This window comes from Pleurodeles waltl, chromosome 7 (assembly GCF_031143425.1).
Source record: "Pleurodeles waltl isolate 20211129_DDA chromosome 7, aPleWal1.hap1.20221129, whole genome shotgun sequence".
In the NCBI taxonomy this organism is placed as follows: Eukaryota; Metazoa; Chordata; class Amphibia; order Caudata; family Salamandridae; genus Pleurodeles; species Pleurodeles waltl.
The window spans coordinates 1,121,797,478-1,121,824,740 of NC_090446.1; the positions used below are offsets into that span (position 1 = coordinate 1,121,797,478).

General features: G+C 40.1%; 10 non-coding genes across 10 annotated transcripts; all 10 read right to left on the reverse strand.

Moving 5' to 3' along the window:
- Positions 1 to 5,777: 5,777 nt before the first annotated feature.
- TRNAR-CCU (transfer RNA arginine (anticodon CCU)) lies at positions 5,778 to 5,850 on the reverse strand. Its single transcript has one exon. It is a non-coding gene; the product is annotated as a tRNA-Arg (tRNA).
- Positions 5,851 to 8,056: 2,206 nt separating this feature from the next.
- On the reverse strand, positions 8,057 to 8,129 carry TRNAR-CCU (transfer RNA arginine (anticodon CCU)). The gene has a single exon. It is a non-coding gene; the product is annotated as a tRNA-Arg (tRNA).
- A 2,206-nt stretch (positions 8,130 to 10,335) lies between these two features.
- TRNAR-CCU (transfer RNA arginine (anticodon CCU)) lies at positions 10,336 to 10,409 on the reverse strand. The gene has a single exon. It is a non-coding gene; the product is annotated as a tRNA-Arg (tRNA).
- Positions 10,410 to 12,615: 2,206 nt separating this feature from the next.
- TRNAR-CCU (transfer RNA arginine (anticodon CCU)) lies at positions 12,616 to 12,688 on the reverse strand. Its single transcript has one exon. It is a non-coding gene; the product is annotated as a tRNA-Arg (tRNA).
- Positions 12,689 to 14,895: 2,207 nt separating this feature from the next.
- On the reverse strand, positions 14,896 to 14,968 carry TRNAR-CCU (transfer RNA arginine (anticodon CCU)). Its single transcript has one exon. It is a non-coding gene; the product is annotated as a tRNA-Arg (tRNA).
- A 2,206-nt stretch (positions 14,969 to 17,174) lies between these two features.
- On the reverse strand, positions 17,175 to 17,247 carry TRNAR-CCU (transfer RNA arginine (anticodon CCU)). Its single transcript has one exon. It is a non-coding gene; the product is annotated as a tRNA-Arg (tRNA).
- Positions 17,248 to 19,454: 2,207 nt separating this feature from the next.
- Positions 19,455 to 19,527, reverse strand: TRNAR-CCU (transfer RNA arginine (anticodon CCU)). The gene has a single exon. It is a non-coding gene; the product is annotated as a tRNA-Arg (tRNA).
- Positions 19,528 to 21,734: 2,207 nt separating this feature from the next.
- On the reverse strand, positions 21,735 to 21,807 carry TRNAR-CCU (transfer RNA arginine (anticodon CCU)). The gene has a single exon. It is a non-coding gene; the product is annotated as a tRNA-Arg (tRNA).
- Positions 21,808 to 24,013: 2,206 nt separating this feature from the next.
- TRNAR-CCU (transfer RNA arginine (anticodon CCU)) lies at positions 24,014 to 24,086 on the reverse strand. Its single transcript has one exon. It is a non-coding gene; the product is annotated as a tRNA-Arg (tRNA).
- A 2,206-nt stretch (positions 24,087 to 26,292) lies between these two features.
- TRNAR-CCU (transfer RNA arginine (anticodon CCU)) lies at positions 26,293 to 26,365 on the reverse strand. Its single transcript has one exon. It is a non-coding gene; the product is annotated as a tRNA-Arg (tRNA).
- Positions 26,366 to 27,263: the final 898 nt, after the last annotated feature.

Genomic DNA, 27,263 nt, shown 5'->3' on the forward strand with positions numbered 1-27,263 from the left:
TCAGTGCTAATGTTGTTAAGAAGGAAGACCCATAGGAAACTAGATAAACATCTCCAAAATACATCTTCTTCCACCCCAGAAAGAACTCAAACCCACAATCCCTTTGTGAGTATTTGACTGCCTTAGAATTAGGCCAACGGGGTTGCACAGGAGTGCTGTTAACCAATAGCTACAAACACTTTCTAAAAATACGACACATATTCTACATGTTTGTCGCTCCCACTCAGGTATAAAAGAAGTTCATATCACCTTTAAAGAGTCCCCAGCTGTGGTGATTAAAGTTTGAAATGGCTGCATTTAAGGGAACTAGTTAATCCATCATGCTTCAGTCCCACTGTTCTTACGAGTGAAGGACCTGGTGTGGCAGACTCCTACGATATAATTTGGCCATCTTGTTTGTTCTCAATATATGCACTCTTAAGGGAACAAGAGGTAGTACTAACAAAGTATTACAATCTGCGCCAAATGTATGCTCTAGGTTTGGAAAATTAGAGTTGGGCAAGGCTAAAACTAAACGTCTGCCTTGGCCCTTAGTTGGCATGGCAAATTTTCAAAATAGAGAGAGGACAAGCATCCCAGGCAGTGTCCCAATATCTCTCTAATGTCCTTGTTGAAACCAAAGGTTGTTAAACAGGACATACAATCTACATCAACTAAAAGCAGACAAGTAAAGCTGCCTTTCACAGGTGTCCCATCAACTTCTCAGTCTAACAACACCCCGGGTGTTTTGAAAAATCTATTTAACTGCCATCATTGAAACACCACCCTGCCCTCCCTAAACTCAGTTTGGTTTCTAAGACTAGGGGCCCAGCGATAGTAGCATAAAATAGGGTGCACTGTCTTCCCATCTGCTGCACTTTTTTCGAGAAATACTTCTTTATCAACATAGCAGTTTCACATGGTATTTTTAATTATTCAACAGTTTATACATTCAAGTGGTGAAATAAGTACATGTTTTAATGCTAAATGGGAGACTGCCTGCGAGTGCTATCCAAAGGAGGACATAAAAAATGTCTAGCCAGAAAGGTGGGTTGAAATCCCATTCTCCAGACTGGGCCCAAGAGAAGGATATGTAGGCAAATGTTTTTGAGTTCCAGCACTTGTGTTTTGAAGGTAGATTGATGTTCCATAGCTGCAAAGTCTATGTAAAGCAAGGGCTGAATTGTGTGGTTTGTGCTTTGAAAATGTAAAAGGTAAGAGCTGAATGTACAGAGTTTCACCCCAGATGGGACTTGAACCCACAATCCCTGGCTTAGGAGGCCAGTGCCTTATCCATTAGGCCACTTGGGACACGTAGATACTGCTCTCCCCTGTCCTCCAAATACAAGATTCACTCCCTATCATGTGGTCTCTACCGCAGTTTAAGTCTATGGAATCACTTATACAATACATTGACAACAAGCAATCCATGGATAACTCCCCTCTCTTTAAAGTCCTTACAACTATTCAAATATCTAATATACCCTCACCTTGAAGAACAACACAATGCGGACGCTAAACTCTCCTAACTTCACTTCACATGCCACAACAAAATGCCCACTGCTCGAGCCAGCAGGAAACATCATGGCAGCTCAAGGAATACAACTGCACTTGCAGTTCTAACAACATCAACCCGAACTAGCATTTCCTTCTTCTGATATACATATTTATAGAGAGATTTTTAATGATCGGTGCTTAGCAGAAAGGAGATACTTATGGCAAAAGGTTTACTTTTTGCACACTGTAGATCATTACTGGAAAGATAGACTCTATCTGCATATTTACACATAATTTTTAATATGACTCAGAAATGTCATGCCTTTTTTTGAACAAATTATTACATGGTTTGTGAGAACGTCTAATTCAGCACTACAGCTTCTGCTTTCATTCTCCATGCCTGAAAACATAATCTTCCATATGAAACAACAAAAGACTAGGAATTTTTTGTTTTTTTTGAGTGATGGCATTGAAATGTGCAGTAAGAAATAAAGTACCTTTGTCATACATAAAAAGGATAACGCAAGTCACCTCCGAGTTCATTCACCCCACAGCGGAATTCTGTCTTCACCCACTTTCCTCTTTGTGATCGCTAAGCTACTCCACAACTTGCAATACCTTTACAACATACGACAGGGTGTGTTTTATCCCACACATCCATTCAAACATATATCTTTTCTGCTCAGACATAAAACAAGCACATTTCTCCATTCCTATCCTAGCAGTGTAGAAAATGCTCTGCTGTGGTACTTGAACAGGTGCCGGAGTAAAGTTTGTTGGAATTGGTTATTTTATCAGCACACTTCAGTGCTAATGTTGTTAAGAAGGAAGACCCTTAGGAAACTAGATAAACATCTCCAAAATACATCTTCTTCCACCCCAGAAAGAACTCAAACCCACAATCCCTTTGTGAGTATTTGACTGCCTTAGAATTAGGCCAACGGGGTTGCACAGGAGTGCTGTTAACCAATAGCTACAAACACTTTCTAAAAATACAACACATATTCTACATGTTTGTCGCTCCCACTCAGGTATAAAAGAAGTTCATATCACCTTTAAAGAGTCCCCAGCTGTGGTGATTAAAGTTTGAAATGGCTGCATTTAAGGGAACTAGTTAATCCATCATGCTTCAGTCCCACTGTTCTTACGAGTGATGGACCTGGTGTGGCAGACTCCTACGATATAATTTGGCCATCTTGTTTGTTCTCAATATATGCACTCTTAAGGGAACAACAGGTAGTACTAACAAAGTATTACAATCTGCGCCAAATGTATGCTCTAGGTTTGGAAAATTAGAGTTGGGCAAGGCTAAAACTAAACGTCTGCCTTGGCCCTTAGTTGGCATGGCAAATTTTCAAAATAGAGAGAGGACAAGCATCCCAGGCAGTGTCCCAATATCTCTCTAATGTCCTTGTTGAAACCAAAGGTTGTTAAACAGGACATACAATCTACATCAACTAAAAGCAGACAAGTCAAGCTGCCTTTCACAGGTGTCCCATCAACTTCTCAGTCTAACAACACCCCGGGTGTTTTGAAAAATCTATTTAACTGCCATCATTGAAACAACACCCTGCCCTCCCTAAACTCAGTTTGGTTTCTAAGACTAGGGGCCCAGCGATAGTAGCATAAAATAGGATGCACTGTCTTCCCATCTGCTGCACTTTTTTTGAGAAATACTTCTTTATCAACATAGCAGTTTCACATGGTATTTTTAATTATTCAACAGTTTATACATTCAAGTGATGAAATAAGTACATGTTTTAATGCTAAATGGGAGACTGCCTGCGAGTGCTATCCAAAGGAGGACATAAAAAATGTCTAGCCAGAAAGGTGGGTTGAAATCCCATTCTCCAGACTGGGCCCAAGAGAAGGATATGTAGGCAAATGTTTTTGAGTTCCAGCACTTGTGTTTTGAAGGTAGATTGATGTTCCATAGCTGCAAAGTCTATGTAAAGCAAGGGCTGAATTGTGTGGTTTGTGCTTTGAAAATGTAAAAGTCAAGAGCTGAATGTACAAAGTTTAACCCCAGATGGGACTTGAACCCACAATCCCTGGCTTAGGATGCCAGTGCCTTATCCATTAGGCCACTGGAGCCACGTTGATGCTGCTCTCCCCTGTGCTCCAAATACAAGATCCACTCCCTATCATGTGGTCTCTACCGCAGTTTAAGTCTATGGAATCACTTATACAATACATTCACAACAAGCAATCCATGGATAACTCCCCTCTCTTTAAAGTCCTTACAACTATTCAAATATCTAATATACCCTCACCTGGAAGAACAACACAATGCAGACGCTAAACTCTCCTAACTTCACTTCACATGTCACAACAAAATGCCCACTGCTCGAGCCAGCAGCAAACATCAAGGCAGCTCAAGGAATACAACTGCACTTGCAGTTCTAACAACATCAACCCGAACTAGCATTTCCTTCTTCTGATATACATATTTATAGAGAGATTTTTAATGATCGGTGCTTAGCAGAAAGGAGATACTTATGGCAAAAGGTTTACTTTTTGCACACTGTAGATCATTACTGGAAAGATAGACTCTATCTGCATATTTACACATCATTTTTAATATGACTCAGAAATGTCATGCCTTTTGTTGAACAAATTATTACATGGTTTGTGAGAACATCTAATTCAGCACTACAGCTTCTGCTTTCATTCTCCATGCCTGAAAACATAATCTTCCATATGAAACAACAAAAGACTAGGAATTTTTTGTTTTTTTTGAGTGATGGCATTGAAATGTGCAGTAAGAAATAAAGTACCTTTGTCATACATAAAAAGGATAACGCAAGTCACCTCCGAGTTCATTCACCCCACAGAGGAATTCTGTCTTCACCCACTTTCCTCTATGTGATCACTAAGCTACTCCACAACTTGCAATACCTTTACAACATACGACAGGGTGTGTTTTATCCCACACATCCATTCAAACATATATCTTTTCTGCTCAGACATAAAACAAGCACATTTCTCCATTCCTATCCTAGCAGTGGAGAAAATGCTCTGCTGTGGTACTTGAACAGGTGGCGGAGTGAAGTTTGTTGGAATTGGTTATTTTATCAGCACACTTCAGTGCTAATGTTGTTAAGAAGGAAGACCCTTAGGAAACTAGATAAACATCTCCAAAATACATCTTCTTCCACCCCAGAAAGAACTCAAACCCACAATCCCTTTGTGAGTATTTGACTGCCTTAGAATTAGGCCAACGGGGTTGCACAGGAGTGCTGTTAATCAATAGCTACAAACACTTTCTAAAAATACAACACATATTCTACATGTTTGTCGCTCCCACTCAGGTATAAAAGAAGTTCATATCACCTTTAAAGAGTCCCCAGCTGTGGTGATTAAAGTTTGAAATGGCTGCATTTAAGGGAACTAGTTAATCCATCATGGTTCAGTCCCACTGTTCTTACAAGTGAAGGACCTGGTGTGGCAGACTCCTACGATATAATTTGGCCACCTTGTTTGTTCTCAATATATGCACTCTTAAGGGAACAACAGGTAGTACTAACAAAGTATTACAATCTGTGCCAAATGTATGCTCTAGGTTTGGAAAATTAGAGTTGGGCAAGGCTAAAACTAAACGTCTGCCTTGGCCCTTAGTTGGCATGGCAAATTTTCAAAATAGAGAGAGGACAAGCATCCCAGGCAGTGTCCCAATATCTCTCTAATGTCCTTGTTGAAACCAAAGGTTGTTAAACAGGACATACAATCTACATCAACTAAAAGCAGACAAGTAAAGCTGCCTTTCACAGGTGTCCCATCAACTTCTCAGTCTAACAACACCCCGGGTGTTTTGAAAAATCTATTTAACTGCCATCATTGAAACAACACCCTGCCCTCCCTAAACTCAGTTTGGTTTCTAAGACTAGGGGCCCAGCGATAGTAGCATAAAATAGGGTGCACTGTCTTCCCATCTGCTGCACTTTTTTTGAGAAATACTTCTTTATCAACATAGCAGTTTCACATGGTATTTTTAATTATCCAACAGTTTATACATTCAAGTGGTGAAATAAGTACATGTTTTAATGCTAAATGGGAGACTGCTTGCCAGTGCTATCCAAAGGAGGACATAAAAAATGTCTAGCCAGAAAGGTGGGTTGAAATCCCATTCTCCAGACTGGGCCCAAGAGAAGGATATGTAGGCAAATGTTTTGGAGTTCCAGCACTTGTGTTTTGAAGGTAGATTGATGTTCCATAGCTGCAAAGTCTATGTAAAGCAAGGGCTGAATTGTGTGGTTTGTGCTTTGAAAATGTAAAAGTCAAGAGCTGAACGTACAGAGTTTCAGCCCAGATGGGACTTGAACCCACAATCCCTGGCTTAGGAGGCCAGTGCCTTATCCATTAGGCCACTGGGGCAACGTTGACACTGCTCTCACCTGTGCTCCAAATACAAGATCCACTCCCTATCATGTGGTCTCTACCGCAGTTTAAGTCTATGGAATCACTTATACAATACATTCACAACAAGCAATCCATGGATAACTCCCCTCTCTTTAAAGTCCTTACAACTATTCAAATATCTAATATACCCTCACCTGGAAGAACCACACAATGCGGACGCTAAACTCTCCTAACTTCACTTCACATGTCACAACAAAATGCCCACTGCTCGAGCCAGCAGGAAACATCAAGGCAGCTCAAGGAATACAACTGCACTTGCAGTTCTAACAACATGAACCCGAACCAGCATTTCCTTCTTCTGATATACATATTTATAGAGAGATTTTTAATGATCGGTGCTTAGCAGAAAGGAGATACTTATGGCAAAAGGTTTACTTTTTGCACACTGTAGATCATTACTGGAAAGATAGACTCTATCTGCATATTTACACATCATTTTTAATATGACTCAGAAATGTCATGCCTTTTGTTGAACAAATTATTACATGGTTTGTGAGAACGTCTAATTCAGCACTACAGCTTCTGCTTTCATTCGCCATGCCTGAAAACATAATCTTCCATATGAAACAACAAAAGACTAGGAATTTTTTGTTTTTTTTGAGTGATGGCATTGAAATGTGCAGTAAGAAATAAAGTACCTTTGTCATACATAAAAAGGATAACGCAAGTCACCTCCGAGTTCATTCACCCCACAGAGGAATTCTGTCTTCACCCACTTTCCTCTATGTGATCACTAAGCTACTCCACAACTTGCAATACCTTTACAACATACGACAGGGTGTGTTTTATCCCACACATCCATTCAAACATATATCTTTTCTGCTCAGACATAAAACAAGCACATTTCTCCATTCCTATCCTAGCAGTGGAGAAAATGCTCTGCTGTGGTACTTGAACAGGTGGCGGAGTAAAGTTTGTTGGAATTGGTTATTTTATCAGCACGCTTCAGTGCTAATGTTGTTAAGAAGGAAGACCCTTAGGAAACTACATAAACATCTCCAAAATACATCTTCTTCCACCCCAGAAAGAACTCAAACCCACAATCCCTTTGTGAGTATTTGACTGCCTTAGAATTAGGCCAACGGGGTTGCACAGGAGTGCCGTTAACCAATAGCTACAAACACTTTCTAAAAATACGACACATATTCTACATGTTTGTCGCTCCCACTCAGGTATAAAAGAAGTTCATATCACCTTTAAAGAGTCCCCAGCTGTGGTGATTAAAGTTTGAAATGGCTGCATTTAAGGGAACTAGTTAATCCATCATGCTTCAGTCCCACTGTTCTTATGAGTGAAGGACCTGGTGTGGCAGACTCCTACGATATAATTTGGCCATCTTGTTTGTTCTCAATATATGCACTCTTAAGGGAACAACAGGTAGTACTAACAAAGTATTACAATCTGCGCCAAATGTATGCTCTAGGTTTGGAAAATTAGAGTTGGGCAAGGCTAAAACTAAACGTCTGCCTTGGCCCTTAGTTGGCATGGCAAATTTTCAAAATAGAGAGAGGACAAGCATCCCAGGCAGTGTCCCAATATCTCTCTAATGTCCTTGTTGAAACCAAAGGTTGTTAAACAGGACATACAATCTACATCAACTAAAAGCAGACAAGTAAAGCTGCCTTTCACAGGTGTCCCATCAACTTCTCAGTCTAACAACACCCCGGTGTTTTGAAAAATCTATTTAACTGCCATCATTGAAACAACACCCTGCCCTCCCTAAACTCAGTTTGGTTTCTAAGACTAGGGGCCCAGCGATAGTAGCATAAAATAGGGTGCACTGTCTTCCCATCTGCTGCACTTTTTTTGAGAAATACTTCTTTATCAACATAGCAGTTTCACATGGTATTTTTAATTATCCAACAGTTTATACATTCAAGTGGTGAAATAAGTACATGTTTTAATGCTAAATGGGAGACTGCCTGCCAGTGCTATCCAAAGGAGGACATAAAAAATGTCTAGCCAGAAAGGTGGGTTGAAATCCCATTCTCCAGACTGGGCCCAAGAGAAGGATATGTAGGCAAATGTTTTTGAGTTCCAGCACTTGTGTTTTGAAGGTAGATTGATGTTCCATAGCTGCAAAGTCTATGTAAAGCAAGGGCTGAATTGTGTGGTTTGTGCTTTGAAAATGTAAAAGTCAAGAGCTGAACGTACAGAGTTTCAGCCCAGATGGGACTTGAACCCACAATCCCTGGCTTAGGAGGCCAGTGCCTTATCCATTAGGCCACTGGGGCAACGTTGACACTGCTCTCACCTGTGCTCCAAATACAAGATCCACTCCCTATCATGTGGTCTCTACCGCAGTTTAAGTCTATGGAATCACTTATACAATACATTCACAACAAGCAATCCATGGATAACTCCCCTCTCTTTAAAGTCCTTACAACTATTCAAATATCTAATATACCCTCACCTGGAAGAACAACACAATGCGGACGCTAAACTCTCCTAACTTCACTTCACATGTCACAACAAAATGCCCACTGCTCGAGCCAGCAGGAAACATCAAGGCAGCTCAAGGAATACAACTGCACTTGCAGTTCTAACAACATCAACCCGAACCAGCATTTCCTTCTTCTGATATACATATTTATAGAGAGATTTTTAATGATCGGTGCTTAGCAGAAAGGAGATACTTATGGCAAAAGGTTTACTTTTTGCACACTGTAGATCATTACTGGAAAGATAGACTCTATCTGCATATTTACACATCATTTTTAATATGACTCAGAAATGTCATGCCTTTTGTTGAACAAATTATTACATGGTTTGTGAGAACGTCTAATTCAGCACTACAGCTTCTGCTTTCATTCGCCATGCCTGAAAACATAATCTTCCATATGAAACAACAAAAGACTAGGAATTTTTTGTTTTTTTTGAGTGATGGCATTGAAATGTGCAGTAAGAAATAAAGTACCTTTGTCATACATAAAAAGGATAACGCAAGTCACCTCCGAGTTCATTCACCCCACAGAGGAATTCTGTCTTCACCCACTTTCCTCTATGTGATCACTAAGCTACTCCACAACTTGCAATACCTTTACAACATACGACAGGGTGTGTTTTATCCCACACATCCATTCAAACATATATCTTTTCTGCTCAGACATAAAACAAGCACATTTCTCCATTCCTATCCTAGCAGTGGAGAAAATGCTCTGCTGTGGTACTTGAACAGGTGGCGGAGTAAAGTTTGTTGGAATTGGTTATTTTATCAGCACGCTTCAGTGCTAATGTTGTTAAGAAGGAAGACCCTTAGGAAACTACATAAACATCTCCAAAATACATCTTCTTCCACCCCAGAAAGAACTCAAACCCACAATCCCTTTGTGAGTATTTGACTGCCTTAGAATTAGGCCAACGGGGTTGCACAGGAGTGCCGTTAACCAATAGCTACAAACACTTTCTAAAAATACGACACATATTCTACATGTTTGTCGCTCCCACTCAGGTATAAAAGAAGTTCATATCACCTTTAAAGAGTCCCCAGCTGTGGTGATTAAAGTTTGAAATGGCTGCATTTAAGTGAACTAGTTAATCCATCATGCTTCAGTCCCACTGTTCTTATGAGTGAAGGACCTGGTGTGGCAGACTCCTACGATATAATTTGGCCATCTTGTTTGTTCTCAATATATGCACTCTTAAGGGAACAACAGGTAGTACTAACAAAGTATTACAATCTGCGCCAAATGTATGCTCTAGGTTTGGAAAATTAGAGTTGGGCAAGGCTAAAACTAAACGTCTGCCTTGGCCCTTAGTTGGCATGGCAAATTTTCAAAATAGAGAGAGGACAAGCATCCCAGGCAGTGTCCCAATATCTCTCTAATGTCCTTGTTGAAACCAAAGGTTGTTAAACAGGACATACAATCTACATCAACTAAAAGCAGACAAGTAAAGCTGCCTTTCACAGGTGTCCCATCAACTTCTCAGTCTAACAACACCCCGGTGTTTTGAAAAATCTATTTAACTGCCATCATTGAAACAACACCCTGCCCTCCCTAAACTCAGTTTGGTTTCTAAGACTAGGGGCCCAGCGATAGTAGCATAAAATAGGGTGCACTGTCTTCCCATCTGCTGCACTTTTTTTGAGAAATACTTCTTTATCAACATAGCAGTTTCACATGGTATTTTTAATTATTCAACAGTTTATACATTCAAGTGGTGAAATAAGTACATGTTTTAATGCTAAATGGGAGACTGCCTGCGAGTGCTATTCAAAGGAGGACATAAAAAATGTCTAGTCAGAAAGGTGGGTTGAAATCCCATTCTCCAGACTGGGCCCAAGAGAAGGATATGTAGGCAAATGTTTTTGAGTTCCAGCACTTGTGTTTTGAAGGTAGATTGATGTTCCATAGCTGCAAAGTCTATGTAAAGCAAGGGCTGAATTGTGTGGTTTGTGCTTTGAAAATGTAAAAGTCAAGAGCTGAATGTACAGAGTTTCAACCCAGATGGGACTTGAACCCACAATCCCTGGCTTAGGAAGCCAGTGCCTTATCCATTAGGCCACTGGGGCCACTTTGATGCTGTTCTCCCCTGTGCTCCAAATACAAGATCCACTCCCTATCATGTGGTCTCTACCGCAGTTTAAGTCTATGGAATCACTTATACAATACATTCACAACAAGCAATCCAGGGATAACTCCCCTCTCTTTAAAGTCCTTACAACTATTCAAATATCTAATATACCCTCACCTGGAAGAACAACACAATGCGGACGCTAAACTCTCCTAACTTCACTTCACATGTCACAACAAAATGCCCACTGATCGAGCCAGCAGGAAACATCAAGGCAGCTCAAGGAATACAACTGCACTTGCAGTTCTAACAACATCAACCCGAACTAGCATTTCATTCTTCTGATATACATATTTATAGAGAGATTTTTAATGATCGGTGCTTAGCAGAAAGGAGATACTTATGGCAAAAGGTTTACTTTTTGCACACTGTAGATCATTACTGGAAAGATGGACTCTATCTGCATATTTACACATCATTTTTAATATGACTCAGAAATGTCATGCCTTTTTTTGAACAAATTATTACATGGTTTGTGAGAACGTCTAATTCAGCACTACAGCTTCTGCTTTCATTCTCCATGCCTGAAAACATAATCTTCCATATGAAACAACAAAAGACAAGGAATTTTTTGTTTTTTTTGAGTGATGGCATTGAAATGTGCAGTAAGAAATAAAGTACCTTTGTCATACATAAAAAGGATAACGCAAGTCACCTCCGAGTTCATTCACCCCACAGAGGAATTCTGTCTTCACCCACTTTCCTCTATGTGATCACTAAGCTACTCCACAACTTGCAATACCTTTACAACATACGACAGGGTGTGTTTTATCCCACACATCCATTCAAACATATATCTTTTCTGCTCAGACATAAAACAAGCACATTTCTCCATTCCTATCCTAGCAGTGGAGAAAATGCTCTGCTGTGGTAATTGAACAGGTGCCGGAGTAAAGTTTGTTGGAATTGGTTATTTTATCAGCACACTTCAGTGCTAATGTTGTTTAGAAGGAAGACGCTTAGGAAACTAGATAAACATCTCCAAAATACATCTTCTTCCACCCCAGAAAGAACTCAAACCCACAATCCCTTTGTGAGTATTTGACTGCCTTAGAATAAGGCCAACGGGGTTGCACAGGAGTGCTGTTAACCAATAGCTACAAACACTTTCTAAAAATACGACACATATTCTACATGTTTGTCGCTCCCACTCAGGTATAAAAGAAGTTCATATCACCTTTAAAGAGTCCCCAGCTGTGGTGATTAAAGTTTGAAATGGCTGCATTGAAGAGAACTAGTTAATCCATCATGCTTCAGTCCCACTGTTCTTACGAGTGATGGACCTGGTGTGGCAGACTCCTACGATATAATTTGGCCATCTTGTTTGTTCTCAATATATGCACTCTTAAGGGAACAACAGGTAGTACTAACAAAGTATTACAATCTGCGCCAAATGTATGCTCTAGGTTTGGAAAATTAGAGTTGGGCAAGGCTAAAACTAAACGTCTGCCTTGGCCCTTAGTTGGCATGGCAAATTTTCAAAATAGAGAGAGGACAAGCATCCCAGGCAGTGTCCCAATATCTCTCTAATGTCCTTGTTGAAACCAAAGGTTGTTAAACAGGACATACAATCTACATCAACTAAAAGCAGACAAGTAAAGCTGCCTTTCACAGGTGTCCCATCAACTTCTCAGTCTAACAACACCCCGGGTGATTTGAAAAATCTATTTAACTGCCATCATTGAAACACCACCCTGCCCTCCCTAAACTCAGTTTGGTTTCTAAGACTAGGGGCCCAGCGATAGTAGCATAAAATAGGGTGGAATGTCTTCCCATCTGCTGCACTTTTTTTGAGAAATACTTCTTTATCAACATAGCAGTTTCACATGGTATTTTTAATTATTCAACAGTTTATACATTCAAGTGGTGAAATAAGTACATGTTTTAATGCTAAATGGGAGACTGCCTGCGAGTGCTATCCAAAGGAGGACATAAAAAATGTCTAGCCAGAAAGGTGGGTTGAAATCCCATTCTCCAGACTGGGCCCAAGAGTAGGATATGTAGGCAAATGTTTTTGAGTTCCAGCACTTGTGTTTTGAAGGTAGATTGATGTTCCATAGCTGCAAAGTCTATGTAAAGCAAGGGCTGAATTGTGTGGTTTGTGCATTGAAAATGTAAAAGTCAAGAGCTGAATGTACAGAGTTTCACCCCAGATGGGACTTGAACCCACAATCCCTGGCTTAGGAGGCCAGTGCCTTATCAATTAGGCCACTGGGGCCACGTTGATACTGCTCTCCAATGTCCTCCAAATACAAGATTCACTCCCTATCATGTGGTCTCTACCGCAGTTTAAGTCTATGGAATCACTTATACAATACATTCACAACAAGCAATCCATGGATAACTCCCCTCTCTTTAAAGTCCTTACAACTATTCAAATATCTAATATACCCTCACCTGGAAGAACAACACAATGCGGACGCTAAACTCTCCTAACTTCACTTCACATGTCACAACAAAATGCCCACTGCTCGAGCCAGCAGGAAACATCAAGGCAGCTCAATGAATACAACTGCACTTGCAGTTCTAACAACATCAACCCGAACTAGCATTTCCTTCTTCTGATATACATATTTATAGAGAGATTTTTAATGATCGGTGCTTAGCAGAAAGGAGATACTTATGGCAAAAGGTTTACTTTTTGCACACTGTAGAGCATTACTGGAAAGATAGACTCTATCTGCATATTTACACATCATTTTTAATATGACTCAGAAATGTCATGCCTTTTTTTGAACAAATTATTACATGGTTTGTGAGAACGTCTAATTCAGCACTACAGCTTCTGCTTTCATTCTCCATGCCTGAAAACATAATCTTCCATATGAAACAACAAAAGACTAGGAATTTTTTGTTTTTTTTGAGTGATGGCATTGAAATGTGCAGTAAAAAATAAACTACCTTTGTCATACATAAAAAGGATAACGCAAGTCACCTCCGAGTTCATTCACCCCACAGAGGAATTCTGTCTTCACCCACTTTCCTCTATGTGATCACTTAGCTACTCCACAACTTGCAATACCTTTACAACATACGACAGGGTGTGTTTTATCCCACACATCCATTCAAACATATATCTTTTCTGCTCAGACATAAAACAAGCACATTTCTCCATTCCTATCCTAGCAGTGGAGAAAATGCTCTGCTGTGGTACTTGAACAGGTGGCGGAGTAAAGTTTGTTGGAATTGGTTATTTTATCAGCACGCTTCAGTGCTAATGTTGTTAAGAAGGAAGACCCTTAGGAAACTAGATAAACATCTCCAAAATACATCTTCTTCCACCCCAGAAAGAACTCAAACCCACAATCCCTTTGTGAGTATTTGACTGCCTTAGAATTAGGCCAACAGGGTTGCACAGGAGTGCCGTTAACCAATAGCTACAAACACTTTCTAAAAATACGACACATATTCTACATGTTTGTCGCTCCCACTCAGGTATAAAAGAAGTTCATATCACCTTTAAAGAGTCCCCAGCTGTGGTGATTAAAGTTTGAAATGGCTGCATTTAAGGGAACTAGTTAATCCATCATGCTTCAGTCCCACTGTTCTTACGAGTGAAGGACCTGGTGTGGCAGACTCCTACGATATAATTTGGCCATCTTGTTTGTTCTCAATATATGCACTCTTAAGGGAACAACAGGTAGTACTAACAAAGTATTACAATCTGCGCCAAATGTATGCTCTAGGTTTGGAAAATTAGAGTTGGGCAAGGCTAAAACTAAACGTCTGCCTTGGCCCTTAGTTGGCATGGCAAATTTTCAAAATAGAGAGAGGACAAGCATCCCAGGCAGTGTCCCAATATCTCTCTAATGTCCTTGTTGAAACCAAAGGTTGTTAAACAGGACATACAATCTACATCAACTAAAAGCAGACAAGTAAAGCTGCCTTTCACAGGTGTCCCATCAACTTCTCAGTCTAACAACACCCCGGGTGTTTTGAAAAATCTATTTAACTGCCATCATTGAAACAACACCCTGCCCTCCCTAAACTCAGTTTGGTTTCTATGACTAGGGGCCCAGCGATAGTAGCATAAAATAGGGTGCACTGTCTTCCCATCTGCTGCACTTTTTTTGAGAAATACTTCTTTATCAACATAGCAGTTTCACATGGTATTTTTAATTATCCAACAGTTTATACATTCAAGTGGTGAAATAAGTACATGTTTTAATGCTAAATGGGAGACTGCCTGCGAGTGCTATCCAAAGGAGGACATAAAAAATGTCTAGCCAGAAAGGTGGGTTGAAATCCCATTCTCCAGACTGGGCCCAAGAGAAGGATATGTAGGCAAATGTTTTTGAGTTCCAGCACTTGTGTTTTGAAGGTAGATTGATGTTCCATAGCTGCAAACTCTATGTAGAGCAAGGGCTGAATTGTGTGGTTTGTGCTTTGAAAATGTAAAAGTCAAGAACTGAATGTACAGAGTTTCACCCCAGATGGGACTTGAACCCACAATCCCTGGCTTAGGAGGCCAGTGCCTTATCCATTAGGCCACTGGGGCCACGTTGATACTGCTCTCCCCTGTGCTCCAAATACAAGATCCACTCCCTATCATGTGGTCTCTACCGCAGTTTAAGTCTATGGAATCACTTATACAATACATTCACAACAAGCAATCCATGGATAACTCCCCTCTCTTTAAAGTCCTTACAACTATTCAAATATCTAATATACCCTCACCTGGAAGAACAACACAATGCGGACTCTAAACTCTCCTAACTTCCCTTCACATGTCACAACAAAATGCCCACTGCTCGAGCCAGCAGGAAACATCAAGGCAGCTCAAGGAATACAACTGCACTTGCAGTTCTAACAACATCAACCCGAACTAGCATTTCCTTCTTCTGATATACATATTTATAGAGAGATTTTTAATGATCGGTGCTTAGCAGAAAGGAGATACTTATGGCAAAAGGTTTACTTTTTGCACACTGTAGATCATTACTGGAAAGATAGACTCTATCTGCATATTTACACATCATTTTTAATATGACTCAGAAATGTCATGCCTTTTTTGAACAAATTATTACATGGTTTGTGAGAACGTCTAATTCAGCACTACAGCTTCTGCTTTCATTCTCCATGCCTGAAAACATAATCTTCCATATGAAACAACAAAAGACTAGGAATTTTTTGGTTTTTTTGAGTGATGGCATTGAAATGTGCAGTAAGAAATAAAGTACCTTTGTCATACATAAAAAGGATAACGCAAGTCACCTCCGAGTTCATTCACCCCACAGAGGAATTCTGTCTTCACCCACTTTCCTCTATGTGATCACTAAGCTACTCCACAACTTGCAATACCTTTACAACATACGACAGGGTGTGTTTTATCCCACACATCCATTCAAACATATATCTTTTCTGCTCAGACATAAAACAAGCACATTTCTCCATTCCTATCCTAGCAGTGGAGAAAATGCTCTGCTGTGGTACTTGAACAGGTGGCGGAGTAAAGTTTGTTGGAATTGGTTATTTTATCAGCACGCTTCAGTGCTAATGTTGTTAAGAAGGAAGACCCTTAGGAAACTAGATAAACATCTCCAAAATACATCTTCTTCCACCCCAGAAAGAACTCAAACCCACAATCCCTTTGTGAGTATTTGACTGCCTTAGAATTAGGCCAACGGGGTTGCACAGGAGTGCCGTTAACCAATAGCTACAAACACTTTCTAAAGATACGACACATATTCTACATGTTTGTCGCTCCCACTCAGGTATAAAAGAAGTTCATATCACCTTTAAAGAGTCCCCAGCTGTGGTGATTAAAGTTTGAAATGGCTGCATTTAAGGGAACTAGTTAATCCATCATGCTTCAGTCCCACTGTTCTTACGAGTGAAGGACCTGGTGTGGCAGACTCCTACGATATAATTTGGCCATCTTGTTTGTTCTCAATATATGCACTCTTAAGGGAACAACAGGTAGTACTAACAAAGTATTACAATCTGCGCCAAATGTATGCTCTAGGTTTGGAAAATTAGAGTTGGGCAAGGCTAAAACTAAACGTCTGCCTTGGCCCTTAGTTGGCATGGCAAATTTTCAAAATAGAGAGAAGACAAGCATCCCAGGCAGTGTCCCAATATCTCTCTAATGTCCTTGTTGAAACCAAAGGTTGTTAAACAGGACATACAATCTACATCAACTAAAAGCAGACAAGTAAAGCTGCCTTTCACAGGTGTCCCATCAACTTCTCAGTCTAACAACACCCCGGGTGTTTTGAAAAATCTATTTAACTGCCATCATTGAAACAACACCCTGCCCTCCCTAAACTCAGTTTGGTTTCTAAGACTAGGGGCCCAGCGATAGTAGCATAAAATAGGGTGCACTGTCTTCCCATCTGCTGCACTTTTTTTGAGAAATACTTCTTTATCAACATAGCAGTTTCACATGGTATTTTTAATTATTCAACAGTTTATACATTCAAGTGGTGAAATAAGTACATGTTTTAATGCTAAATGGGAGACTGCCTGCGAGTGCTATCCAAAGGAGGACATAAAAAATGTCTAGCCAGAAAGGTGGGTTGAAATCCCATTCTCCAGACTGGGCCCAAGAGAAGGATATGTAGGCAAATGTTTTTGAGTTCCAGCACTTGTGTTTTGAAGGTAGATTGATGTTCCATAGCTGCAAAGTCTATGTAAAGCAAGGGCTGAATTGTGTGGTTTGTGCTTTCAAAATGTAAAAGTCAAAAGCTGAATGTACAGAGTTTCACCCCAGATGGGACTTGAACCCACAATCCCTGGCTTAGGAGGCCAGTGCCTTATCCATTAGGCCACTGGGGCCACGTTGATGCTGCTCTCCCCTGTGCTCCAAATACAAGATCCACTCCCTATCATGTGGTCTCTACCGCAGTTTAAGTCTATGGAATCACTTATACAATACATTCACAACAAGCAATCCATGGATAACTCCCCTCTCTTTAAAGTCCTTACAACTATTAAAATATCTAATATACCCTCACCTGGAAGAACAACACAATGCGGACGCTAAACTCTCCTAACTTCACTTCACATGTCAGAACAAAATGCCCACTGCTCGAGCCAGCAGGAAACATCAAGGCAGCTCAAGGAATACAACTGCACTTGCAGTTCTAACAACATCAACCCGAACTAGCATTTCCTTCTTCTGATATACATATTTATAGAGAGATTTTTAATGATCGGTGCTTAGCAGAAAGGAGATACTTATGGCAAAAGGTTTACTTTTTGCACACTGTAGATCATTACTGGAAAGATAGACTCTACCTGCATATTTACACATCATTTTTAATATGACTCAGAAATGTCATGCCTTTTTTTTAACAAATTATTACATGGTTTGTGAGAACGTCTAATTCAGCACTACAGCTTCTGCTTTCATTCTCCATGCCTGAAAACATAATCTTCCATATGAAACAACAAAAGACTAGGAATTTTTTGTTTTTTTTGAGTGATGGCATTGAAATGTGCAGTAAGAAATAAAGTACCTTTGTCATACATAAAAAGGATAACGCAAGTCCCCTCCGAGTTCATTCACCCCACAGAGGAATTCTGTCTTCACCCACTTTCCTCTATGTGATCACTAAGCTACTCCACAACTTGCGATACCTTTACAACATACGACAGGGTGTGTTTTATCCCACACATCCATTCAAACATGTATCTTTTCTGACCAGACATAAAACAAGCACATTTCTCCATTCCTATCCTAGCAGTGTAGAAAATGCTCTGCTGTGGTACTTGAACAGGTGCCGGAGTAAAGTTTGTTGGAATTGGTTATTTTATCAGCACACTTCAGTGCTAATGTTGTTAAGAAGGAAGACCCTTAGGAAACTAGATAAACATCTCCAAAATACATCTTCTTCCACCCCAGAAAGAACTCAAACCCACAATCCCTTTGTGAGTATTTGACTGCCTTAGAATTAGGCCAACGAGGTTGCACAGGAGTGCTGTTAACCAATAGCTACAAACACTTTCTAAAAATACGACACATATTCTTCATGTTTGTCGCTCCCACTCAGGTATAAAAGAAGTTCATATCACCTTTAAAGAGTCCCCAGCTGTGGTGATTAAAGTTTGAAATGGCTGCATTTAAGGGAACTAGTTAATCCATCATGCTTCAGTCCCACTGTTCTTACGAGTGATGGACCTGGTGTGGCAGACTCCTACGATATAATTTGGCCATCTTGTTTGTTCTCAATATATGCACTCTTAAGGGAACAACAGGTAGTACAAACAAAGTATTACAATCTGCGCCAAATGTATGCTCTAGGTTTGGAAAATTAGAGTTGGGCAAGGCTAAAACTAAACGTCTGCCTTGGCCCTTAGATGACATGGCAAATTTTCAAAATAGAGAGAGGACAAGCATCCCAGGCAGTGTCCCAATATCTCTCTAATGTCCTTGTTGAAACCAAAGGTTGTTAAACAGGACATACAATCTACATCAACTAAAAGCAGACAAGTAAAGCTGCCTTTCACAGGTGTCCCATCAACTTCTCAGTCTAACAACACCCCGGGTGTTTTGAAAAATCTATTTAACTGCCATCATTGAAACAACACCCTGCCCTCCCTAAACTCAGTTTGGTTTCTAAGACTAGGGGCCCAGCGATAGTAGCATAAAATAGGGTGCACTGTCTTCCCATCTGCTGCACTTTTTTTGAGAAATACTTCTTTATCAACATAGCAGTTTCACATGGTATTTTTAATTATCCAACAGTTTATACATTCAAGTGGTGAAATAAGTACATGTTTTAATGCTAAATGGGAGACTGCCTGCGAGTGCTATCCAAAGGAGGACATAAAAAATGTCTAGCCAGAAAGGTGGGTTGAAATCCCATTCTCCAGACTATGCCCAAGAGAAGGATATGTAGGCAAATGTTTTTGAGTTCCAGCACTTGTGTTTTGAAGGTAGATTGATGTTCCATAGCTGCAAAGTCTATGTAAAGCAAGGGCTGAATTGTGTGGTTTGTGCTTTGAAAATGTAAAAGTCAAGAGCTGAATGTACAGAGTTTCACCCCAGATGGGACTTGAACCCACAATCCCTGGCTTAGGAGGCCAGTGCCTTATCCATTAGGCCACTGGGGCCACGTTGATGCTGCTCTCCCCTGTGCTCCAAATACAAGATCCACTCCCTATCATGTGGTCTCTACCGCAGTTTAAGTCTATGGAATCACTTATACAATACATTCACAACAAGCAATCCATGGATAACTCCCCTCTCTTTAAAGTCCTTACAACTATTCAAATATCTAATATACCCTCACCTGGAAGAACAACACAATGCGGACTCTAAACTCTCCTAACTTCACTTCACATGTCACAACAAAATGCCCACTGCTCGAGCCAGCAGGAAACATCAAGGCAGCTCAATGAATACAACTGCACTTGCAGTTCTAACAACATCAACCCGAACTAGCATTTCCTTCTTCTGATATACATATATATAGAGAGATTTTTAATGATCGGTGCTTAGCAGAAAGGAGATACTTATGGCAAAAGGTTTACTTTTTGCACACTGTAGATCATTACTGGAAAGATAGACTCTATCTGCATATTTACACATCATTTTTAATATGACTCAGAAATGTCATGCCTTTTTTTGAACAAATTATTACATGGTTTGTGAGAACGTCTAATTCAGCACTACAGCTTCTGCTTTCATTCTCCATGCCTGAAAACATAATCTTCCATATGAAACAACAAAAGACTAGGAATTTTTTGTTTTTTTTGAGTGATGGCATTGAAATGTGCAGTAAAAAATAAACTACCTTTGTCATACATAAAAAGGATAACGCAAGTCACCTCCGAGTTCATTCACCCCACAGAGGAATTCTGTCTTCACCCACTTTCCTCTATGTGATCACTTAGCTACTCCACAACTTGCAATACCTTTACAACATACGACAGGGTGTGTTTTATCCCACACATCCATTCAAACATATATCTTTTCTGCTCAGACATAAAACAAGCACATTTCTCCATTCCTATCCTAGCAGTGGAGAAAATGCTCTGCTGTGGTACTTGAACAGGTGGCGGAGTAAAGTTTGTTGGAATTGGTTATTTTATCAGCACGCTTCAGTGCTAATGTTGTTAAGAAGGAAGACCCTTAGGAAACTAGATAAACATCTCCAAAATACATCTTCTTCCACCCCAGAAAGAACTCAAACCCACAATCCCTTTGTGAGTATTTGACTGCCTTAGAATTAGGCCAACAGGGTTGCACAGGAGTGCCGTTAACCAATAGCTACAAACACTTTCTAAAAATACGACACATATTCTACATGTTTGTCGCTCCCACTCAGGTATAAAAGAAGTTCATATCACCTTTAAAGAGTCCCCAGCTGTGGTGATTAAAGTTTGAAATGGCTGCATTTAAGGGAACTAGTTAATCCATCATGCTTCAGTCCCACTGTTCTTACGAGTGAAGGACCTGGTGTGGCAGACTCCTACGATATAATTTGGCCATCTTGTTTGTTCTCAATATATGCACTCTTAAGGGAACAACAGGTAGTACTAACAAAGTATTACAATCTGCGCCAAATGTATGCTCTAGGTTTGGAAAATTAGAGTTGGGCAAGGCTAAAACTAAACGTCTGCCTTGGCCCTTAGTTGGCATGGCAAATTTTCAAAATAGAGAGAGGACAAGCATCCCAGGCAGTGTCCCAATATCTCTCTAATGTCCTTGTTGAAACCAAAGGTTGTTAAACAGGACATACAATCTACATCAACTAAAAGCAGACAAGTAAAGCTGCCTTTCACAGGTGTCCCATCAACTTCTCAGTCTAACAACACCCCGGGTGTTTTGAAAAATCTATTTAACTGCCATCATTGAAACAACACCCTGCCCTCCCTAAACTCAGTTTGGTTTCTAAGACTAGGGGCCCAGCGATAGTAGCATAAAATAGGGTGCACTGTCTTCCCATCTGCTGCACTTTTTTTGAGAAATACTTCTTTATCAACATAGCAGTTTCACATGGTATTTTTAATTATCCAACAGTTTATACATTCAAGTGGTGAAATAAGTACATGTTTTAATGCTAAATGGGAGACTGCCTGCGAGTGCTATCCAAAGGAGGACATAAAAAATGTCTAGCCAGAAAGGTGGGTTGAAATCCCATTCTCCAGACTGGGCCCAAGAGAAGGATATGTAGGCAAATGTTTTTGAGTTCCAGCACTTGTGTTTTGAAGGTAGATTGATGTTCCATAGCTGCAAAGTCTATGTAGAGCAAGGGCTGAATTGTGTGGTTTGTGCTTTGAAAATGTAAAAGTCAAGAACTGAATGTACAGAGTTTCACCCCAGATGGGACTTGAACCCACAATCCCTGGCTTAGGAGGCCAGTGCCTTATCCATTAGGCCACTGGGGCCACGTTGATACTGCTCTCCCCTGTGCTCCAAATACAAGATCCACTCCCTATCAGGTGGTCTCTACCGCAGTTTAAGTCTATGGAATCACTTATACAATACATTCACAACAAGCAATCCATGGATAACTCCCCTCTCTTTAAAGTCCTTACAACTATTCAAATATCTAATATACCCTCACCTGGAAGAACAACACAATGCGGACTCTAAACTCTCCTAACTTCACTTCACATGTCACAACAAAATGCCCACTGCTCGAGCCAGCAGGAAACATCAAGGCAGCTCAAGGAATACAACTGCACTTGCAGTTCTAACAACATCAACCCGAACTAGCATTTCCTTCTTCTGATATACATATTTATAGAGAGATTTTTAATGATCGGTGCTTAGCAGAAAGGAGATACTTATGGCAAAAGGTTTACTTTTTGCACACTGTAGATCATTACTGGAAAGATAGACTCTATCTGCATATTTACACATCATTTTTAATATGACTCAGAAATGTCATGCCTTTTTTGAACAAATTATTACATGGTTTGTGAGAACGTCTAATTCAGCACTACAGCTTCTGCTTTCATTCTCCATGCCTGAAAACATAATCTTCCATATGAAACAACAAAAGACTAGGAATTTTTTGGTTTTTTTGAGTGATGGCATTGAAATGTGCAGTAAGAAATAAAGTACCTTTGTCATACATAAAAAGGATAACGCAAGTCACCTCCGAGTTCATTCACCCCACAGAGGAATTCTGTCTTCACCCACTTTCCTCTATGTGATCACTAAGCTACTCCACAACTTGCAATACCTTTACAACATACGACAGGGTGTGTTTTATCCCACACATCCATTCAAACATATATCTTTTCTGCTCAGACATAAAACAAGCACATTTCTCCATTCCTATCCTAGCAGTGGAGAAAATGCTCTGCTGTGGTACTTGAACAGGTGGCGGAGTAAAGTTTGTTGGAATTGGTTATTTTATCAGCACGCTTCAGTGCTAATGTTGTTAAGAAGGAAGACCCTTAGGAAACTAGATAAACATCTCCAAAATACATCTTCTTCCACCCCAGAAAGAACTCAAACCCACAATCCCTTTGTGAGTATTTGACTGCCTTAGAATTAGGCCAACGGGGTTGCACAGGAGTGCCGTTAACCAATAGCTACAAACACTTTCTAAAGATACGACACATATTCTACATGTTTGTCGCTCCCACTCAGGTATAAAAGAAGTTCATATCACCTTTAAAGAGTCCCCAGCTGTGGTGATTAAAGTTTGAAATGGCTGCATTTAAGGGAACTAGTTAATCCATCATGCTTCAGTCCCACTGTTCTTACGAGTGAAGGACCTGGTGTGGCAGACTCCTACGATATAATTTGGCCATCTTGTTTGTTCTCAATATATGCACTCTTAAGGGAACAACAGGTAGTACTAACAAAGTATTACAATCTGCGCCAAATGTATGCTCTAGGTTTGGAAAATTAGAGTTGGGCAAGGCTAAAACTAAACGTCTGCCTTGGCCCTTAGTTGGCATGGCAAATTTTCAAAATAGAGAGAAGACAAGCATCCCAGGCAGTGTCCCAATATCTCTCTAATGTCCTTGTTGAAACCAAAGGTTGTTAAACAGGACATACAATCTACATCAACTAAAAGCAGACAAGTAAAGCTGCCTTTCACAGGTGTCCCATCAACTTCTCAGTCTAACAACACCCCGGGTGTTTTGAAAAATCTATTTAACTGCCATCATTGAAACAACACCCTGCCCTCCCTAAACTCAGTTTGGTTTCTAAGACTAGGGGCCCAGCGATAGTAGCATAAAATAGGGTGCACTGTCTTCCCATCTGCTGCACTTTTTTTGAGAAATACTTCTTTATCAACATAGCAGTTTCACATGGTATTTTTAATTATTCAACAGTTTATACATTCAAGTGGTGAAATAAGTACATGTTTTAATGCTAAATGGGAGACTGCCTGCGAGTGCTATCCAAAGGAGGACATAAAAAATGTCTAGCCAGAAAGGTGGGTTGAAATCCCATTCTCCAGACTGGGCCCAAGAGAAGGATATGTAGGCAAATGTTTTTGAGTTCCAGCACTTGTGTTTTGAAGGTAGATTGATGTTCCATAGCTGCAAAGTCTATGTAAAGCAAGGGCTGAATTGTGTGGTTTGTGCTTTCAAAAAGTAAAAGTCAAAAGCTGAATGTACAGAGTTTCACCCCAGATGGGACTTGAACCCACAATCCCTGGCTTAGGAGGCCAGTGCCTTATCCATTAGGCCACTGGGGCCACGTTGATGCTGCTCTCCCCTGTGCTCCAAATACAAGATCCACTCCCTATCATGTGGTCTCTACCGCAGTTTAAGTCTATGGAATCACTTATACAATACATTCACAACAAGCAATCCATGGATAACTCCCCTCTCTTTAAAGTCCTTACAACTATTCAAATATCTAATATACCCTCACCTGGAAGAACAACACAATGCGGACGCTAAACTCTCCTAACTTCACTTCACATGTCAGAACAAAATGCCCACTGCTCGAGCCAGCAGGAAACATCAAGGCAGCTCAAGGAATACAACTGCACTTGCAGTTCTAACAACATCAACCCGAACTAGCATTTCCTTCTTCTGATATACATATTTATAGAGAGATTTTTAATGATCGGTGCTTAGCAGAAAGGAGATACTTATGGCAAAAGGTTTACTTTTTGCACACTGTAGATCATTACTGGAAAGATAGACTCTACCTGCATATTTACACATCATTTTTAATATGACTCAGAAATGTCATGCCTTTTTTTGAACAAATTATTACATGGTTTGTGAGAACGTCTAATTCAGCACTACAGCTTCTGCTTTCATTCTCCATGCCTGAAAACATAATCTTCCATATGAAACAACAAAAGACTAGGAATTTTTTGTTTTTTTTGAGTGATGGCATTGAAATGTGCAGTAAGAAATAAAGTACCTTTGTCATACATAAAAAGGATAACGCAAGTCCCCTCCGAGTTCATTCACCCCACAGAGGAATTCTGTCTTCACCCACTTTCCTCTATGTGATCACTAAGCTACTCCACAACTTGCAATACCTTTACAACATACGACAGGGTGTGTTTTATCCCACACATCCATTCAAACATGTATCTTTTCTGCTCAGACATAAAACAAGCACATTTCTCCATTCCTATCCTAGCAGTGTAGAAAATGCTCTGCTGTGGTACTTGAACAGGTGCCGGAGTAAAGTTTGTTGGAATTGGTTATTTTATCAGCACACTTCAGTGCTAATTTGTTAAGAAGGAAGACCCTTAGGAAACTAGATAAACATCTCCAAAATACATCTTCTTCCACCCCAGAAAGAACTCAAACCCACAATCCCTTTGTGAGTATTTGACTGCCTTAGAATTAGGCCAACGAGGTTGCACAGGAGTGCTGTTAACCAATAGCTACAAACACTTTCTAAAAATACGACACATATTCTTCATGTTTGTCGCTCCCACTCAGGTATAAAAGAAGTTCATATCACCTTTAAAGAGTCCCCAGCTGTGGTGATTAAAGTTTGAAATGGCTGCATTTAAGGGAACTAGTTAATCCATCATGCTTCAGTCCCACTGTTCTTACGAGTGATGGACCTGGTGTGGCAGACTCCTACGATATAATTTGGCCATCTTGTTTGTTCTCAATATATGCACTCTTAAGGGAACAACAGGTAGTACAAACAAAGTATTACAATCTGCGCCAAATGTATGCTCTAGGTTTGGAAAATTAGTGTTGGGCAAGGCTAAAACTAAACGTCTGCCTTGGCCCTTAGTTGGCATGGCAAATTTTCAAAATAGAGAGAGGACAAGCATCCCAGGCAGTGTCCCAATATCTCTCTAATGTCCTTGTTGAAACCAAAGGTTGTTAAACAGGACATACAATCTACATCAACTAAAAGCAGACAAGTAAAGCTGCCTTTCACAGGTGTCCCATCAACTTCTCAGTCTAACAACACCCCGGGTGTTTTGAAAAATCTATTTAACTGCCATCATTGAAACAACACCCTGCCCTCCCTAAACTCAGTTTGGTTTCTAAGACTAGGGGCCCAGCGATAGTAGCATAAAATAGGGTGCACTGTCTTCCCATCTGCTGCACTTTTTTTGAGAAATACTTCTTTATCAACATAGCAGTTTCACATGGTATTTTTAATTATCCAACAGTTTATACATTCAAGTGGTGAAATAAGTACATGTTTTAATGCTAAATGGGAGACTGCCTGCGAGTGCTATCCAAAGGAGGACATAAAAAATGTCTAGCCAGAAAGGTGGGTTGAAATCCCATTCTCCAGACTATGCCCAAGAGAAGGATATGTAGGCAAATGTTTTTGAGTTCCAGCACTTGTGTTTTGAAGGTAGATTGATGTTCCATAGCTGCAAAGTCTATGTAAAGCAAGGGCTGAATTGTGTGGTTTGTGCTTTGAAAATGTAAAAGTCAAGAGCTGAATGTACAGAGTTTCACCCCAGATGGGACTTGAACCCACAATCCCTGGCTTAGGAGGCCAGTGCCTTATCCATTAGGCCACTGGGGCCACGTTGATGCTGCTCTCCCCTGTGCTCCAAATACAAGATCCACTCCCTATCATGTGGTCTCTACCGCAGTTTAAGTCTATGGAATCACTTATACAATACATTCACAACAAGCAATCCATGGATAACTCCCCTCTCTTTAAAGTCCTTACAACTATTCAAATATCTAATATACCCTCACCTGGAAGAACAACACAATGCGGACTCTAAACTCTCCTAACTTCACTTCACATGTCACAACAAAATGCCCACTGCTCGAGCCAGCAGGAAACATCAAGGCAGCTCAATGAATACAACTGCACTTGCAGTTCTAACAACATCAACCCGAACTAGCATTTCCTTCTTCTGATATACATATATATAGAGAGATTTTTAATGATCGGTGCTTAGCAGAAAGGAGATACTTATGGCAAAAGGTTTACTTTTTGCACACTGTAGATCATTACTGGAAAGATAGACTCTATCTGCATATTTACACATCATTTTTAATATGACTCAGAAATGTCATGCCTTTTTTTGAACAAATTATTACATGGTTTGTGAGAACGTCTAATTCAGCACTACAGCTTCTGCTTTCATTCTCCATGCCTGAAAACATAATCTTCCATATGAAACAACAAAAGACTAGGAATTTTTTGTTTTTTTTGAGTGATGGCATTGAAATGTGCAGTAAAAAATAAACTACCTTTGTCATACATAAAAAGGATAACGCAAGTCACCTCCGAGTTCATTCACCCCACAGAGGAATTCTGTCTTCACCCACTTTCCTCTATGTGATCACTTAGCTACTCCACAACTTGCAATACCTTTACAACATACGACAGGGTGTGTTTTATCCCACACATCCATTCAAACATATATCTTTTCTGCTCAGACATAAAACAAGCACATTTCTCCATT